Source organism: Protopterus annectens, chromosome 4.part1 (genome assembly GCF_019279795.1).
Source record: "Protopterus annectens isolate FY-2018-M chromosome 4.part1, PAN1.0, whole genome shotgun sequence".
Lineage (NCBI taxonomy): Eukaryota > Metazoa > Chordata > Ceratodontiformes > Protopteridae > Protopterus > Protopterus annectens.
Window position 1 is genome coordinate 338648587 of NC_056734.1, and position 16744 is coordinate 338665330.

Genomic DNA, 16744 nt, shown 5'->3' on the forward strand with positions numbered 1-16744 from the left:
CAAAAGAGATCAGAAACAAATTCCAGGTACTAAAACTTACTTAAATAATTTTTTTTCACTATAAATATAAAACAAAGGACTCAGAATGCTAAAAATGAATTTCTTATTAAATGAAATATCTGAAACTGCAACATACTGATAAAAATATTCACAATAGTTACAGAAATGTTTAAAACAATATCTGAATAACAGAAAATGTACAAAAAAGGGAAATGACCACATTTTTTGTTATGCGCTACTTTTTAATATTAACTAAGACTAGTCAAAGTATCTGGTGTGCAGCATTACAGTACAGTTTTTTCACAAAGTAGTGTCATTTCAAAGAATATTTCACAAAGTACAGTTATTTCAAGGCATATTTCACAGAGTGCTGTATTTTGAAGAGTTTATTGTGCATTTGATTATTATTACAAGTACCTAGTGTGCATGTGAATGTTCATACATAATTACAAGGGCCAATTTTGCATTGTGTTTCACTATAATCTGTGGGCATGGCAGAAGGCTTTTGTAGACCCATACTGCTTGTGTTTGATAACAATATTACATAAAATTGGAGACTGAGCAGGAATCCAATATTTTCATACAGGCTGCTTGTTCTGACAAAGACACAAATACAAAAGCATTTATTCACTTAATTTAGCTGGTTCAGAGGCCATTGAAAGAGAGTGATCATTTGTGTATGCGCCTGCTATGTTTGCAGGGGAGGGGGAAGACCACCATATAGTGGTACCAGCTGAAACAAGAGAAGACCCAGAGTGCTTCAAATTTTAATTTAGTGAAATATGTAACCCCCAGGCTTTTTGTAGCAATTATTGTAGCACACATAAATGCTATCAGCACTAGATGTCTTATAAGGAAACAGCTCCAATACTTATTAATGATGACCATCTCTCCTGGCATGTCTAAAGGTCAGTTTCCTGTGCTTTCTCCTGTTAACCTGGTGAACTTGGGCATTCTGAGGCAGTATAGCAACTGCCTCATGTGCACAGACAACCCTCTCCTCTTACCTCCCAACACTCAGACTTGTGAGAGATGTGCCTATCTCTCCAAATTGGAAGCCATGCACTCTCCAGCCAAGACCGGAATAGCTGGTCTAGAGGAGAAGTTCAACACCTGCACCACACCACATAACCCTCCAGAACACCCACCATCACAGACCTTACATAAAAACACAAACCACACACCCACCTTTGCAGAGGCTCTCAACAGAACTCTACCCAAACAGCAAAGACCTCCAAGGCAGAAACACACTCGACCATCACAACACAGCAAAAACCATAAGACACATAGCTCACCTACACAGTGTGCCCCTAAACCTAAGCCCCTAAGGTAAAACAGCTTGCTTAATACAATAATCATAGTTGACTCAATAATGAGGCACACTGATGTCTCACTCAATAGGTTGAATAAGGCGAAGATAACAGTCAGCTGTCTATCAGGTGTCAGAATCTGATACATAACACACACACTCAGGTCATTCCACAACAAGTACAAGTATGACGCTGTCATTGTCCATGGGTGTGGAATGACCTGAGATGCACCTCCCTGGACTACATGAAAAGAGACATGGTGGAGCTCTCAGATTATGTGGCCCAGGCAGGTATGACGCTAGCCCTGAGCAGCATCCTACTATCACCCAGAATGATGCCACAGTACAAACAGAAAATGATTAACTTCAACAATTGGCTAAGTTTTTGGTGTCATTCTAAGGGGATCCAGTATCTGTCTACTTGGGATGACATGATTGACAGGCCTTGATGCTTTGCTAGAGATGGCCTGCATCTGTCACCCCTGGGTTTTCAGGTACTTGCTAAGGCACTTGCCACCCCTATAGTGCATTTTTTATGCAGTGTTCCAATGACCAAATTACCACCGTAACATCTATACATAAATGTAATCTGAGGGTCATGCTGCTCAATGCTAGAAGTCTAAATCTCAAGATGTACCCACTCAAAGCACTCCTAAAAATGGAGAACATCAACACTTGTGCTGTAACGGAGACCTGGTTTAAAGTAGCAGAAAGCACTCCTGCACTACCAGGCTATAACTCATTCCACACATTTCAGCCCCAGAACATAAACCAAAGCTCCAAAGGCCATGGTGTCTCCGTATTCATAAAGAATATGCATACCTCCAGACTAGTAGCCTAGCATAGTACATCTGAGATACTCCAGGTACAACTAACATTGGGTAAGACAGCGATTCAGGTCATAGCCTGCTATAGATCCCCAACCTTGCCCCAAGACTCTCACTCCATATTCCTAAGCACCCTGGAAACTATTACAATCCAACCCAACACTCTCATACTAGGTGACTTCAACTACCCCTCCATGAGCTGGGAAAACTACTCATGCACCAATGCACTGGCCCAATGCTTCCTGGAATTCATCAATTCCCATGCCCTGACTGAGTTCATTCTTACCCCCGCTAGAGGAAGCAACATCCTTGACCTGGTTATTACTAATATGGGCAAACATTGATCTACACCAATAATCAATTCCTCCCTGCTTAGATCTGACGACAAACGAATCACCATGGAAATCCACATCTCACCCACACCCCCTGCAAAGGCATCCAGCATGAAAAACTTCTACAAAGCTGACTTTGGACTCCTAGAAACAGAGGTGGCTAACTTCACGGCACCCATGCCAATGGAAAATAGATACATGACTGCCAAATCATACACCAATGCACTGTATGAACTTGTACATAAATGAATGTAACTAGCCATACCCAACAGAACCAAGATGCTCTCCTCTAAGAAAAGGAAGCCAGTCTGGTGGTCCCCTGCCATTAACAAACTCTACAACAGAAGGAAGAAACTGTTGCAGAAAAAGATGAAGTCCCAGGAATGGAAAAATTCCCTTATTAGCCTCAACAAAAAGTTGAAATCCTTCATCAAAACCTCCAAAGCCAGATATGAAGCCAGAATTACAGCAGACACTAAAACAACCACAAAGCCTTCTATAGTTATATCAAGGATCTCCATGGTAATACCCAGATTTGCTCTGAGTTACTGCACAATGGTACCTCCTATACTTATCCAACAGATATTGTCAACATACTGGCTGACAGATTCAGTACCAACTTTACCCCTCTCTCCCCCAAAAAGGACCAATCTCAATACCAAAAGAATGCCAGGCACTCAACATTACTGCTGCACAGGTTAAAGCTGTATCATCTAAGGCCAAGAATACAGCTTCTATGGGACCCAACAATATCCCTGGCTGTGTTCTATATTAATTAAAAAATTAACTGACAACCACATCTGTGTGCTCTGTTCACTCACAGCCTCACCTCTGGATTTGTCCCTACCAAATGGTACACTGCTACAGTCATCTCTCTCCATAAAGGAGGAGCGACTACAGACCCTGGAAATTATCACCCCATTAGTCTGATGAGTCTGTTATCCAAGGCTGTGGAGTGCATCATCATGGACCTAATTAACAAGGATATAGGGAATCTCCAAACTTTAGATCCCACGCAATTTGGTTCTGTGAAAGGTAGATCATGCCTGCTCAACCTGGTTGACTTCTTTGAGTCAGTCACCAGAGTGATGGATGAAGGTAAAGCAGTTCATACAGCCTACCTCGATCTGGCCAAGACCTTTGATACCATTCCTCACTCAGGAATTATTGATAAACTCAGCAAACTAGGCATCAACCCCTATATTGTTAGGTGGGTTGCAAACTGGATCACAGATAGAATCTACAGTGTGAAAGTAGTGGACTCCAAGTCAGACTGCCAACCAGTCAGGAGTGGAGTCACACAGGGATCAGTCCTGGGTCCACTCTTGTTTGTCATCCACTTCTCAGAAGTCCAGGCCAACATGGAGGGGCTCTGCCTGACCAAGTTTGCAGACAACTACAAGCTAGGAGCCATTATTAGCTCCCCAAGTGATGCAGACATCCTACAGAAAGGCCTCACTGAGACCAATGACTGGTGTTGAACCATGGCCTTAAGCTTAATGCAAAAAAAATGTGTCATCATCCTCTTTGTGAAAAACTCAGACCCACTAATTACCACATCGATGAGAACCCACTGAACACCAAAGGTGTTATAAGAGATCTGGGGACACAGGTTGGCAGCAACCTCTCCTTCAACCACCACATTGCCACTGTGGTCAGAATGTACTTTTATGTGGCACATCTCATTACCAAGGGTTTTGCATCCAAGAAGAAAGAGATCATCGTTTCACTCTACTCTTCCCTCATTAGACCAATCATAGAGTATAATGCCCCATTTGGCATGTACCTCACTAGACACCTGCAACAGTTGGAGTAGCCAAAAAAGTACCTCATGACGTGGATCCTAGGCCTTAAACACATGTCCTGCATGGACCGACTCAAAAAGCTCCAGCTATTCTCTCTCTCATATCGTCTACTAAGAGGTGATCTCTGCTTGATTTACAAAACCATGACGGATCCAGCTCTGTTAGAAATGCTACATCTAAAGAAATCCCAACCCCTCTGCACCACATGCTCCAGAGTCCTTAACCGCATTACCACAATCAACAGAACATGCTTGAGGGACAGGTTCATAACCCGGAGACTACCCATCCTCTGAAATAGACTTCCCATACATGTCAAGCAGAGCACCTCACTATCCCTCTTCAAGCAAAATCTTGATGAGTGGAGGGGGAAATAGAAAGTTCACCCCAGGATCACTCCTATGGCTCCATTTGATAGAGGCACTAGGAACTAACGACAACTGGCACAATGCCAGGGCACTTCTACGGGTTAGGCTTGTAAAGGCCCCAGGGACATTAGCCTAGTACACACCTATGAACCTATGAACCAAATGAATATTACAATGGAAAGGCACTTATTTTATACAAGGGATCCAAAGTCTGATGAAACGTTTGCAGCATATATAACTGGCTTTGAGAAATAAGGCTAAAACATGCAGATTTGGTTATTTGAGAGATAAGTTGATAAAGGGCAGGCTTGTATGTGGTAATAATAATGACACAGTGAGAAAGATTTTGCTTTGAGACAGTGAATTAATTTTGAATAAGGTCATTGAGATTTATCAGATATACGAGCTTACAGAAAAGCACACAAGTATGCTTACAAATGAGAATAGCTACAGAAGGCACAGTGACAAAGCTCACGTTGATAGTATGCAGCACGTGGTTAAAAGAAACAGGCCCAATCACATGGCAGCTGCTGTAGGTCCTGTAACAGTCCCTGGGAAACTCTGAGTCTTTCCAACAAGTTCCAGAACATGCTCAGTAAAGCACAAGGGTGAGTCAACAAAGTCAAAACATGTGACCCACCCACCTTTATAGTCAACTGTTGAAATTATGGTGGAAATTATGAACCCAAAAGAAAAAAGTGCTTAGCTTTTGGTCAACAGTGTCATTCTTGCAATAAGTGCAATAATTTCAAAAAGTTTTATAAATCAAATAAGGCACATTATTTTATTAAAAGATGGCATTCTAAGAGGAAAGTCAATCAATTAGAAAGCTGTGCCCCTACTTCTATATTGATGGTGTGTCTGTGCTTGGTGAAACAGTCAATGCAGTAGATTTGTGGTCAAAGAATGAAATATTTTGTACTGTTTGGATTAATGAGAGTCCTGTAGAGCTCAAAGTAGATACTGGTTTAAAGTCCAATGTTATGACAGCAGAAACATTTGCTAGAGTAAATGCTGCAGAACAACTTGATTTGACAAAGTGTGCAAAGCTTGTTGCTTATGGTGGTGAAGAGATGCAAACCAAAGGCTCAGTCATGCTTTCATTTTACTTTGCTGGGAACAGCTATGACTTGAAAATTTTTATAGTCAAAAAGACACATGCAGTCATTATTAGGCCTCAGAGACAGTTTGAAAATGGAACTGCTTTCACTTAATAAAGAAGTCCGCCATGTAAGCCTGCATGACAACAGCTCAAAGTTCACCCAAACTATTTTTTCTGAGTATGCTGATATTTTTACAGACAAACTAGGCAAACAACCAGTTATGTATTTCATGAAGGTAGACACAGAGGTCAGCCCAGTTATCAGACCAGCATGTAAAGTTCCAGTAGCTATGTAGAATAGAGTCAAAGCTGAGCTAGACAAAATGGTGTAGCTAGGAGTAATTTGTCCAGTAGAAGAACCTACTGAACGGATATCCTCCATTGTAGTAGCTCATAAGAAAAGCTCAGATTAATATGTATTGATCCAAGAGATCTGAACAGAGCATTAAAAAGGCCTCATCATCTATTGTGCACAGTCGAAGAAGTTGCTGCCATCATGCCAAATGCCACTTTTTTTCTGTCTTAGATGCAAAGAGCTAATTTTGGCAAATTATGCTTGACTGAAAATCTTCATTGTTAACCACATTGAGTACACCATTTGGAAGACACAGATTTCTGAGAATGCCATTTGGGATTAATTTTGCCAGTGAAGTCTTTCAGAGTGCAATGGAGGAATTTTATTCTGGCTATCCGCGTGCTGTTATAATAGATTATATTCTAGTAGGAGGCAATGGTGAAGTTGAACATGATAGAAACCTCAAGAAAGTTCTGGAAAAAACCCACAAAGTGAATCTTAAGTCAAATCCACAGAAGTGCAAATTCAGGCTACGATAAGTTACTTATGTTGGTCACTTGTTTACCAGTTCAGGCTTATGACCAGATCCTTCCAAGCAAACAGTAATTCTCAAGATTCCATCTCCAGACAATGTCCAAGTCCAACAATGTTTTCTTGACACAGTCAACTATCTAGGCAAATTCATTCCAGATTTAAGCCAACTTTCAGCACCGCTCAGAGAGCTGACATGCAAATATGTAATTTGATCATGGTCAGAACAGCACCAAAGAGTATTTCATGTCCTGAAACAGAAAATTGCCAACCCACCAACTCTCAGCTATTATGATGTTCACAAACCAGTTACTCTTTCCTGGGATGCTTCTAAGTTTGGTCTAGGTGCAGTTATTCTTCAAGAGGGTAGACCAGTAGAATATGCATGGAGAGAAATCTTACCCAGACCGAGATGCATTATGCCCGGATTGAGAAAGAGCTCTTGTCAATTGTGTTTGCATGTTTGAAGTTCCATGATTATATTTATGGTTGACCTATCCAGATTGAAACTGACCACCACACTATTGTTATTATTTTAAGAAAGCCTATGCAAGCAACTCCAGTTAGATTACAATGTATAATGCTCTAATTGCAAAAGTACAATTTCAATCTTGTTTATACAAAAGGCAAACGTCTTATCTTGATTATACTTTATCCAGATCACTCAGAAAAAAACATAGAACAGCATAACAATCAGCAACTTGATTCTGAGGTCATGGAAGTGAGAATTTTTTCTTCTACATGCCTTGATGAGCTCAGAACTCATACAGCTTCAAATCTAATTTTCCTGAAGCTAAACTTCTTTATCAGTTGAGGATGACCTTCCAAGTAATCTTGTTTACCAGTAGAAGTGCAATCTTATTTTCCATACAGAGATGAGATTTTGTCAGACAATGGTATCATCATGAAGTGTCCTAAAGGGATTATTTCAAAATCCTTGCAACAAGAACACATTCAGATTTTGCATCTTGGCCACCCAGGAACTAATTCTATCAAAAGAAGGGCGAGAGGTCTAGTATTTTGGCTTTCTATGTCAAGAGATATTGAAAAAGTACTTTCATCTTGTTTAGCATGTAATATTATAAAGCCTCAACAAAAAGAACCACTTCAGTTAAGCCAGATTCTGAACTAACTTGGATCAACATTAGCCCCAGATATCTTTGAGTGGAATGGTCAACATTATTTATTGTTAGTAGACTTTTATTGAAATTGGATTGAGACTGACCTACTTCCCAACCTAACATCCAGTACTGCTATTACTAAGTTGAAGCGACATTTTTCTTTCCATGGTAGTCTGCACAGAGTTATTTCTGATAATGGTGGACAGTTTACAAGTCAGCAGGTCAAGAGATTTGCAGAAGAGTGGGACTTTGTTCATATTACAAGTAGTCCTGAATACATTCAAACGCCTTGGCTGAATGTGCAGTTCAAAGTGCAAAATGGCTGTTAGAGAAATCTAGACATAGGTTCATAGGTTCATAGGTTTATACTAGGCTATCTGCCCTAAGGCATTTATAAGCCTAGCCCAAATTTTTGTGGCTTACGCCACCCTTATATGAAAAAATACTGTGCCCATTAGTTTGTTGTGCCTCTGTCCAGCAGTGACACAGAGATGATTCCCCGGATAAACCTACGATCTCCCATCCACAGGTCAAGATTTCTCTTGAACAGAGCCAGTGAGGTGCTCTGCCTCACATGGATCGGGATTTTATTCCACAGCATAGGGAGTCTCTGAGTGATAAATCTATCCCTCCAGCATGTCCTATTTATATCCGTGCTAAGGTTTAAGTCGCTTGCTCTAGTGGTTTTGGTGGATTTGGATTTTTGAGGTGGAGCATGTCCATTAATTCCGGGTTGGACATGGCCTTGTATGTCAGGCACATGTCACCTCTGAGCAGACGGTATGCAACTGAATAGAGCTGGAGTTTCTTCAATCTGGCAGCATATGACAGATTTTGGAGTCCCTTTATCCTTTTGGTGAGGAACTTTTGGGGTCTCTCCAATTGCTGCAGATGTCGGGTGAGATACATCCCGAATGGGGCATTGTACTCGATCATTGGTCTGATAAGTGAAGAGTACAGGGGAACAATGACCTCACTAGATCTGGATGTGAATCCCTTCATGATCAGGTGGGCAATGTAGAAGGTCTTTCTAACCACTTTAGCAACGTGAGTGTCAAAAGAAAGGCCACTGTCAACCTGGGTCCCCAGGTCCCTGATACCCTCTTATGTGCTTAGTGGATTGCCACCTATATGGTAGCTTGGGGTTACCTTGTTTTTCCCGAAGGGTATGACTATACATTTTTTGGCGTTTAACTTCAGGCCATGGCTCTGGCACCAGCTATCTGTTTCCGTGAGTCCCTTCTGAAGGATATCTGTGTCCGATGCACTTTCCACTATGGTGCCCAGTTTGCAGTCGTCTGCAAACTTTGTCTGCCAAAGTCCTCCCATGTTGGCCTGTACTTCTGAGAAATAGATGCCGAACAATAGGGGGCCAAGGACCGAGCCCTGTGGGACACCACTTGTGACCGGCTTGGAGTCTGACATAGCGCCAGCAACTCTAACCCTGTGGGTTCTGTCCTTAAGCCAGTTTGCAACCCATCTTGTGACATATGGGTTTACATTTAAGCTGGTAAGTTTTTCTACAATACCCGAGTGGGGTATTGTGTCGAAGCCTTTGCAAGGTCAAGGTAGGCTGTATGGACTGCCTTCCCTCATCAATGGCCTTGGTGACTGTTTTGAAGAAGTCGACCAAGTTCAAAAGGCATGATCTGCCCTTGACGAAGCCAAACTGGGTCGGGTCCAATGTCTGCAAGTCCCTTATATCTTTGTTTATGAGCTCCATTATGATCCTCTCCATAGCTTTTCAGACTAGACTTGTTAAGCTTATGGGGCGGTAATTACCAGGGTCTGTAGAGGCACCGCCTTTGTGGAGTGGGACCACAGTTGCCGTACGCCACTCCTTGGGCATGTATCCTGTGGTAAGGCTGAGATTAAACAGCTGCCTTATGTGCGGGTTTAATTCCTCATTTAGCTCGTGTAGCACACAGCCGGGGACACCATTCGGTCCCATTGATGCTGTGTTTTTAGCTTTAGAGAGAGCAGCTTTCACCTGCGCATTTGAGATGTCTGGGAGGCTACACTCTGCTGGGATAGTTATCTCTCCTTTAGGGGAGAGGGGTGAAGTTTGCACTGAACCTGTCTGCCAGTATGTTGGCAATGTCTGTGGGTTCAGTGATTTTTGTATCATTTTGGACTAATTCTGAGCATATCTGGGAGTTTCCACCCAGGTTCCTAACATAGCTGAAAAAGGCCTTATGATTGTCCTTTGAATCCATGGCAATTTTTCTCTCAAAATTGTCCTTAGTTGATTTTATGAGTGCTCGTATTTTTTTTACTAATAATGATCGGGGTGACTTCCCTTTTATGGATTTTGTTCTATCATGTAATAGCTTTCTCCTCTTATTGTAAAGTTTGTTAATGGCTGGGGTCCACCAGACTGGACGTTTGCCCTTTGTGGAAAGAGTCTTGGTTTTATTTGGGATTGCCTGATCCATGCAGTCCTGGAGGTGTTCATAGAAGGCATTTGTAAGGGCTTCCACAGCTTGGGTTGTGGTTTCCACTGGCTCAGGGGCCTTGAAGGATACCACACCAGTCTTGAGTAGTGTGAAGTTTGCTTTAGAGAAGTTCTTCACTGTGGTCTTTTTGTTTGGGGTGGGGCGGGATGTGGATTTCCAGTGAGATTAGTTTATGATCAGATCTCACCAATGAGGGATATACTTCGGTGTGGAGCATTTTGTCCCCATGTTTGTGATAATGAGATCTAGTATATTTTCTCCTCTCGTGGGAACAGTGACTAGCTGTTCCATGGCATTTGAATTTATGAACTCCAGGAACCATTGGGCTAGAAAGTTAGGGCTTGAGTAATGTTCCCAGTCTATATTCGGGTAGTTGAAGTCACCCAATATGATGGTGTTTGGAGATATATTTATACCCTCCAGTGTCTTCAGGAAGGCTGTGTGGGGTTCCTGAGTTTGAGAGGGTGGCCTGTAGCATGCTACAATTTGTAGAGCAGTTTTGCCTATGGTTAGTTGCACCTGGATGGTTTCCAAGCTTGATGCGTTGCCACCAACCTGGAGGTGTGGGTATCCTTTATGAATATGGATACACCCCTCCTTTTGTGGTGTGGTCTGGGTTTTGGGGACGGAACGCATGATATGAGGTAAAACCTAATAGTGCCGGGGTGCTCTCAGGAGCCTTGAACCAGGTTTCAGTTACAGCACAGACATCGATGTTCTCCATACTGAAAAGGGCCTCGAGTGCGTGCATTTTGAGATTTAGACTTCTGGCATTGAGCAGCATTACCCTCAGTTTCTTCCCATTTTTGTTTTCTAGGGTGGTAGGTTTAGAATTTGAGCCTTGCCTAAAAAAGGCACTATGGGGGTGGCAAGAGCCTTAACCAATATCCGGAATCCCAGGGGTGACAGGTGCAAGCTGTCCCTTGCGAAGCAGCGTGGCTTGTCAAGCATGTCATCCCAGGCAGACAGACACTGGATCCCCTTTGAATGACACCAGACATCATATTTGTACTTGCTGTGGAGTGACCAGAGTGCTTGTGTTATGTGGTGGATTCTAGCACCCGATAGGCAGCTTACTGTGACCCTCTCCTTGTTCAGCCTGGTGAGTGGGACGTCAGTGTGTCTGACTATGGAGTCGCCTATGACAAGTATGTTTGGTGTTGTATTTGGCCTTAAGGGCTGTGACTGCTTTGTACACTGCTTTTGTGGTTTATGTGTTGCTTGTGGGGTGTCTTGAGGTAGCAGTTGTTTGGGTGTCTGCTTTGGAGGCCTCTGCTGTTTAGGTAAATTTTACCCAGAGCCTGCGAGTATGTCTTTGTGTGTTTATGTGTTTGATTCAGTGGTGTAGTAGCATTATGTGAGGCTGGTTTTGTGGTGTGTGTAGTTGCCTTCTCCTACTGTCTGGTCTTGCCAGTCCTGAGTTGAGAGAGCTCAGCCTCCAGTTTGGCTAAATAGCTGCATCTCTCGCAAGTATTTGTGTTATGTGGGAGGAGGAGAGTGTTGTCTGTGTACATGAGGCAGTTATAACATTGCCTCAAGATTCCCAGATTCACCAGCTGGACCGGAGAGGAGATTGACAACTGACCTTTGGACATGCTAGAATAATATTGGGAATTCCTTAATAATTGAAAACAAGGGCCAGTGGGGAGTGAGGGTGTAGTGCTTTTAATTTTTAGTGCTGACTTATATAATTGCTATAGTGAGCAAGTGCCAGGTAACTTGAGTGCAATGTGTTACAAGTAACTAAATGCAGAAACGACAAACAGTAACTTTCTTTCAAGTGAAACAAGGAACTAGTACAGTAAGCAATGCAGATATCACTAGTGATCCACAGAAGCGCTGAGAAGCCGCATATTAGGTGGAATTAGCTTCCAGGGAAATAACAAGCAAACAAACAACAAGCATATAAACAAAGCAAGATTCAGCAGGCCTGGATCTAGTCTATGCTAGAGCAAACAAGGTGTACCAATTTCAGTAAGATACAGTTCAAATATTCAGGCACTATAAACCTTTAACCAGAAATTCCCAGCTCAGAAGGGCAGAGTCCAGCCTCTTCTCCCACAAGAGTGCAGACCACGAACCTTTTTAATGTAAAATAACTGGCCTGAAGCCCAAGTGCCTAAACCAGAACTAATACCCTTGGACACTGGGCTCTCAATCAGCAGTTCCCAACTTAGAAGGATGAAAGCTACCTGTCCTGCCACCACAGTGCTTGCCACAAACCTTCCTAATGTAGAACAACTGGTCTGAAGCCCAAGTGCTTAATCCAAAAGACTTAGAATGATAGCTACACTTTAATCAAGTTACAACCAAGCAGTAATAAATACAATTGAATATTTTAGAGAATGTCTGGATTAGTGCTCAAGTTACACAAACTAAGCTAGATCCAGCAGGCCCGAATCCAGTCTATGCCACAGCAAACAAGGCGCACCAACTTCGGTAAGAAGCAGTTCAGATATGCATGCACTATAAGCCTTTAACCAGAAATTCCCAGCTCAGAAGGGCAGAGTCCAGCCTCTCCTCCCACAAGAGTGCAGACCATGAATACTCTTAATGTAAAATAACTGGCCTGAAAGCCCAAGTGCTTAAACCAGAATTAATACACTTTTAGAATAACAGACACTGAGCCCTTAATCAGCAGTTCCCAACCTAGAAGGATGTAAGCTACTTGTTCTGCCACAGCAGTGCAGACCACAAACCCTCTCAGTGCACAACAACTGGTCCGAAGCCCAAGTGTTTAAACCAAAAGGCTTAGAATGAGTTACACCAAGCAGTAATAAATACAATTGAGTATTTTTAAGATGATGCAAAAGTAAAATGAAGTAGGTAGAAACACAAGTACAGTAAAAGCAGATACATTTTTTTTTTTTATCTGAACAAGTGCTGAGATCAAAGAAACAGATTTGAGTGCTGAAACTAGAAAACTGGCTAGTTATAAGAAAAAAACAAGCTAGAAGGCTTCCCTTAAACACAGAAGGGCTTGGGGGCTCAGAAGCCTACAAATAGTCTATACCACTTAACAGGAAAGGCAGGAAATAAGCTTAATTTTTTTTTGTCTGTTTCACAGATGCTCTCTTTGTACACAGTAGGAGTGCCTGAAATCAGAGTATGATCTCACTGCACTCAGCTGAGTGAGCAAATGAGATGGGCCCAGAGGCAGGCTGAGGGGCGGGCAGTTTCAAGGCCACTAAGATTAACACCAAAACAAAAACAGGGAGGGTGGGTGTGAATAACTGAAGAGCAGAATAACAGCAACTTGAGTTCAATATTCCTTCAACACAGTTTAAATCAAATTAAATACTGTATTTTTTTAAAAAAAAGTGCAGATAAAGGTACTTAAATTCTCTTATACGTCCAGTTGAATATAACCAAGTTCTTAGCTGGCCAAAGTTGAAGATTTTAAGCAATAAAAATATCACAATGCACCACTTAAAAAGGCAAGGACAGGAAATCAAAGAATGTGGCTACCCCCACACCTGTAATTACTAGCAAATAACACACTAGCTTCAGTTCAAGTTACTAAAGAGCAGAATAACTGCAACTTGAGTTCAATATTCCTTCAACACAGTTTAAATCAAATTAAATACTGTATTTTTAAAAAAAAAAGTGCAGATAAAGGTACTTAAATTCTCTTATACGTCCAGTTGAATATAACCAAGTTCTTAGCTGGCCAAAGCTGAGGTTTTTAAGCAATAAAAATTTCACAATGCACCACTTAAAAAGGCAAGGACAGGAAATCAAAGAATGTGGCTACCCCCACACCTGTAATTACTAGCAAATAACACACTAGCTTCAGTTCAAGTTACTAAAGAGCAGAATAACTGCAACTTGAGTTCAATATTCCTTCAACACAGTTTAAATCAAATTAAATACTGTATATTTTTTTAAAAAAGTGCAGATAAAGGTACTTAAATTCTCTTATACGTCCAGTTGAATATAACCAAGTTCTTAGCTGGCCAAAGCCGATGTTTTTCTCAACTTATTAAAGCTCAGAAACATTCCTCGTGATAAACATCTTGATTCACCTGCCCAGAGAATCATGTCAAGACAAACCAGAACCACACTATCAATCAGCAGTAATTTATTGGTTCCATATGCTAAGAACAACAAAGCAAAAGTAAAAGCCCAACTGTTGAAAAAAGCATTTGTCCCAGAAGTTTTACTATGATAAAACTAGCAAACAACTCCATTCTTTACAAAAAGGGGGAGATAGAGAGGATGAAGACGTCAAAAGGTTTTGATTGCATCGGATTTGTGAAAAGTTTGTGTCAAGAGGCAAGATCATACATTGTGGAATCACAAGGAGTGGAATTCAGATGAAATCAGAAGCATTTGTTACCAGTGTCAGAACCAGTGTTACAGCATCTTGCCTGTGACAAAAACTTTAGTTCTCAGAGTGACTTGTCCAATGTTCCTGAGAACATTGAGTCAGCAATCCCCATTACTGAGAAAATCCCTGAGATTTCTCAAGCAGAATATTTCCTAGTTACTGTCCCTGTTGCTAAACCCAGTCTTAGCTATTATGTCACGAGATCAGGTCACAATTCAAAACCTAATTCCAGGTACATGGCAACCTGGAAATGACTGTTGTTTTTCTTTATTATTGTCTGTATAATTGCATGCCTATTCAAATGTCATAGTTTATATGAAATAGCTCAGTAAAGAGGAAGGGTGTAGATCAGTGTGTGTGTGATGTACCTTTAAGACCCGTTCCAGTGAGTCAGCACATGCATATCAGTACTGAGCACTTGCTAGCAACAGTGCCATTTTGAGTGAGCAGCCAGAGTGTGAGCATGCAAGTATGTAGTCAGAAAGTTAGCTTGTTTAAGTTTAATGTTCCTGTTATCCATCCTGATGTATTTGTATACAATAAACTACTTAAATGAACACCCAAGCCTCAACGTCTTCTTAATGCACATAAGAAGAGTAACATTGAGTTGGTGAAGAAAATGTACTGCTATGTTTCTGAGTCAATTTTTTTTCTTTCTTTTTTTTTTTTTTTTTTTTTTTTTTTTTGGTTAAGTGCAAGGCTTGCAAAATCCAGGCTAATGACAGATATTTGGTATTCTGTGTTGGATGTGCTGGGTCAAAGTAAGTGAGTGTGTGTTAATGCTGAAATTTTCAGCTATTCTATAGTTTTAGGATTACAGGTTGGAGCATACATGGATGTTTGAGGTTTGGGAGTTAAAGAAAGGGCTAGGCAGGCAAATACTGTTAGTTTTCTGCAGCTGTACTACTGTATGGGAAGTGTGTCATAGGTTCGTAGGTTTTGTAGGTTATTACTAGGCTGCTAATCCAATGGACCTTTAGTAGCCTAGCCGATATTCCCAATGTCTAGGTGCTCATTGACATGAGAGCTTCAGGGCCAGACCTGAGGTTTAGATTATGCTTAAAAAGGGACATGGAGTTACTTTGCTTTATATCCAAACAAAGCTAATCAATAAAAGATGGATTCCTGGGGATATATATCTGTTTTGCCAGCACATCCATTTATGCTTCAGTGGAAGATAAGATACATTTAATGTATGTTTCTGGGTTTATTAGTTTTACATTGAGTATGAGGATGCATATGACTAAATCTTTTGGGGCACTGTACATTAGACAGAGGTCACCACTCAAGTGTTTGGAGAAAACAGAAAAGAGAGAGCACTATAAGGTGGTATGGTAGCTGAATAAAGATATACCCTTGATTATTTTAATGAGACAATTTTGCAGGCTCCCAAACTAGGTTATATGTTTAGACAAGAACATGCCAATAGGGCCTTTATACTCTTTTATTGGCCTGATGATGGAGGAGTACATAGGTGTGATAAACTCCTCAAATCTGGGAGAAATACCCTTGGTGGTTAGTGCTGCTAGGTAAAAGGATACGCTACCAATAGTGGATACATGGTGACTAAAGGATAGTTCATTATCAGTGAAAATGCCAAGGTCCCAAATTACTTGGTCAGCTTTCAAAGAGGTGTCACCTATGTGGTAGGTGTGTATGTGCCCAGTTTTGCCAAAGGACACAATGATGCATTTCACCGCATTTAGTTTTAGGTTGTGGTCCAGGTACAGAGTGTGTGTTAGTCCCTGCTGAAGTCAGATGGGAAGTTAATGACAGTTCCAAGTTTGCAGTCATCTGAAACTTTGCCAGCCTCTGGCCTATGATGTAAGCCTTGACATCAGAAAAATGGTCCTATAACCATTCCATGGTGGACATTGCTGAAAACTACTCTTTTTGAAGAGAGCTTGCCTTCTACACTGATAGACTGGGCTCTGCTCATTTGCCAGTCTGCTATCCAGTGCGAAGCATAAGGGTTTACATTTAGTTTGATTAGCTTATCAACAATGTAAGAATGTGGGGTGCTATCAAAGGCTTCACCCAGCTCCAAGTAGGAATTCTAAACTGATTTTCCTGAATCTTATGATTCAGTGACTTGCTCAAAAAAGCCCACAAGGTTGAGGAAGAAGGATCTGATTTTAGCAAATCCAAAACATCTTGCATTCAGGAATTGCAGACTGCCGTTGTCTTTGTTAATACATTTCATTTTCATAGTAATGTGTTTCATAGCTTTGCAGATAAGGCTGGTGAGACTTATAGGCCTATATTTTCCTG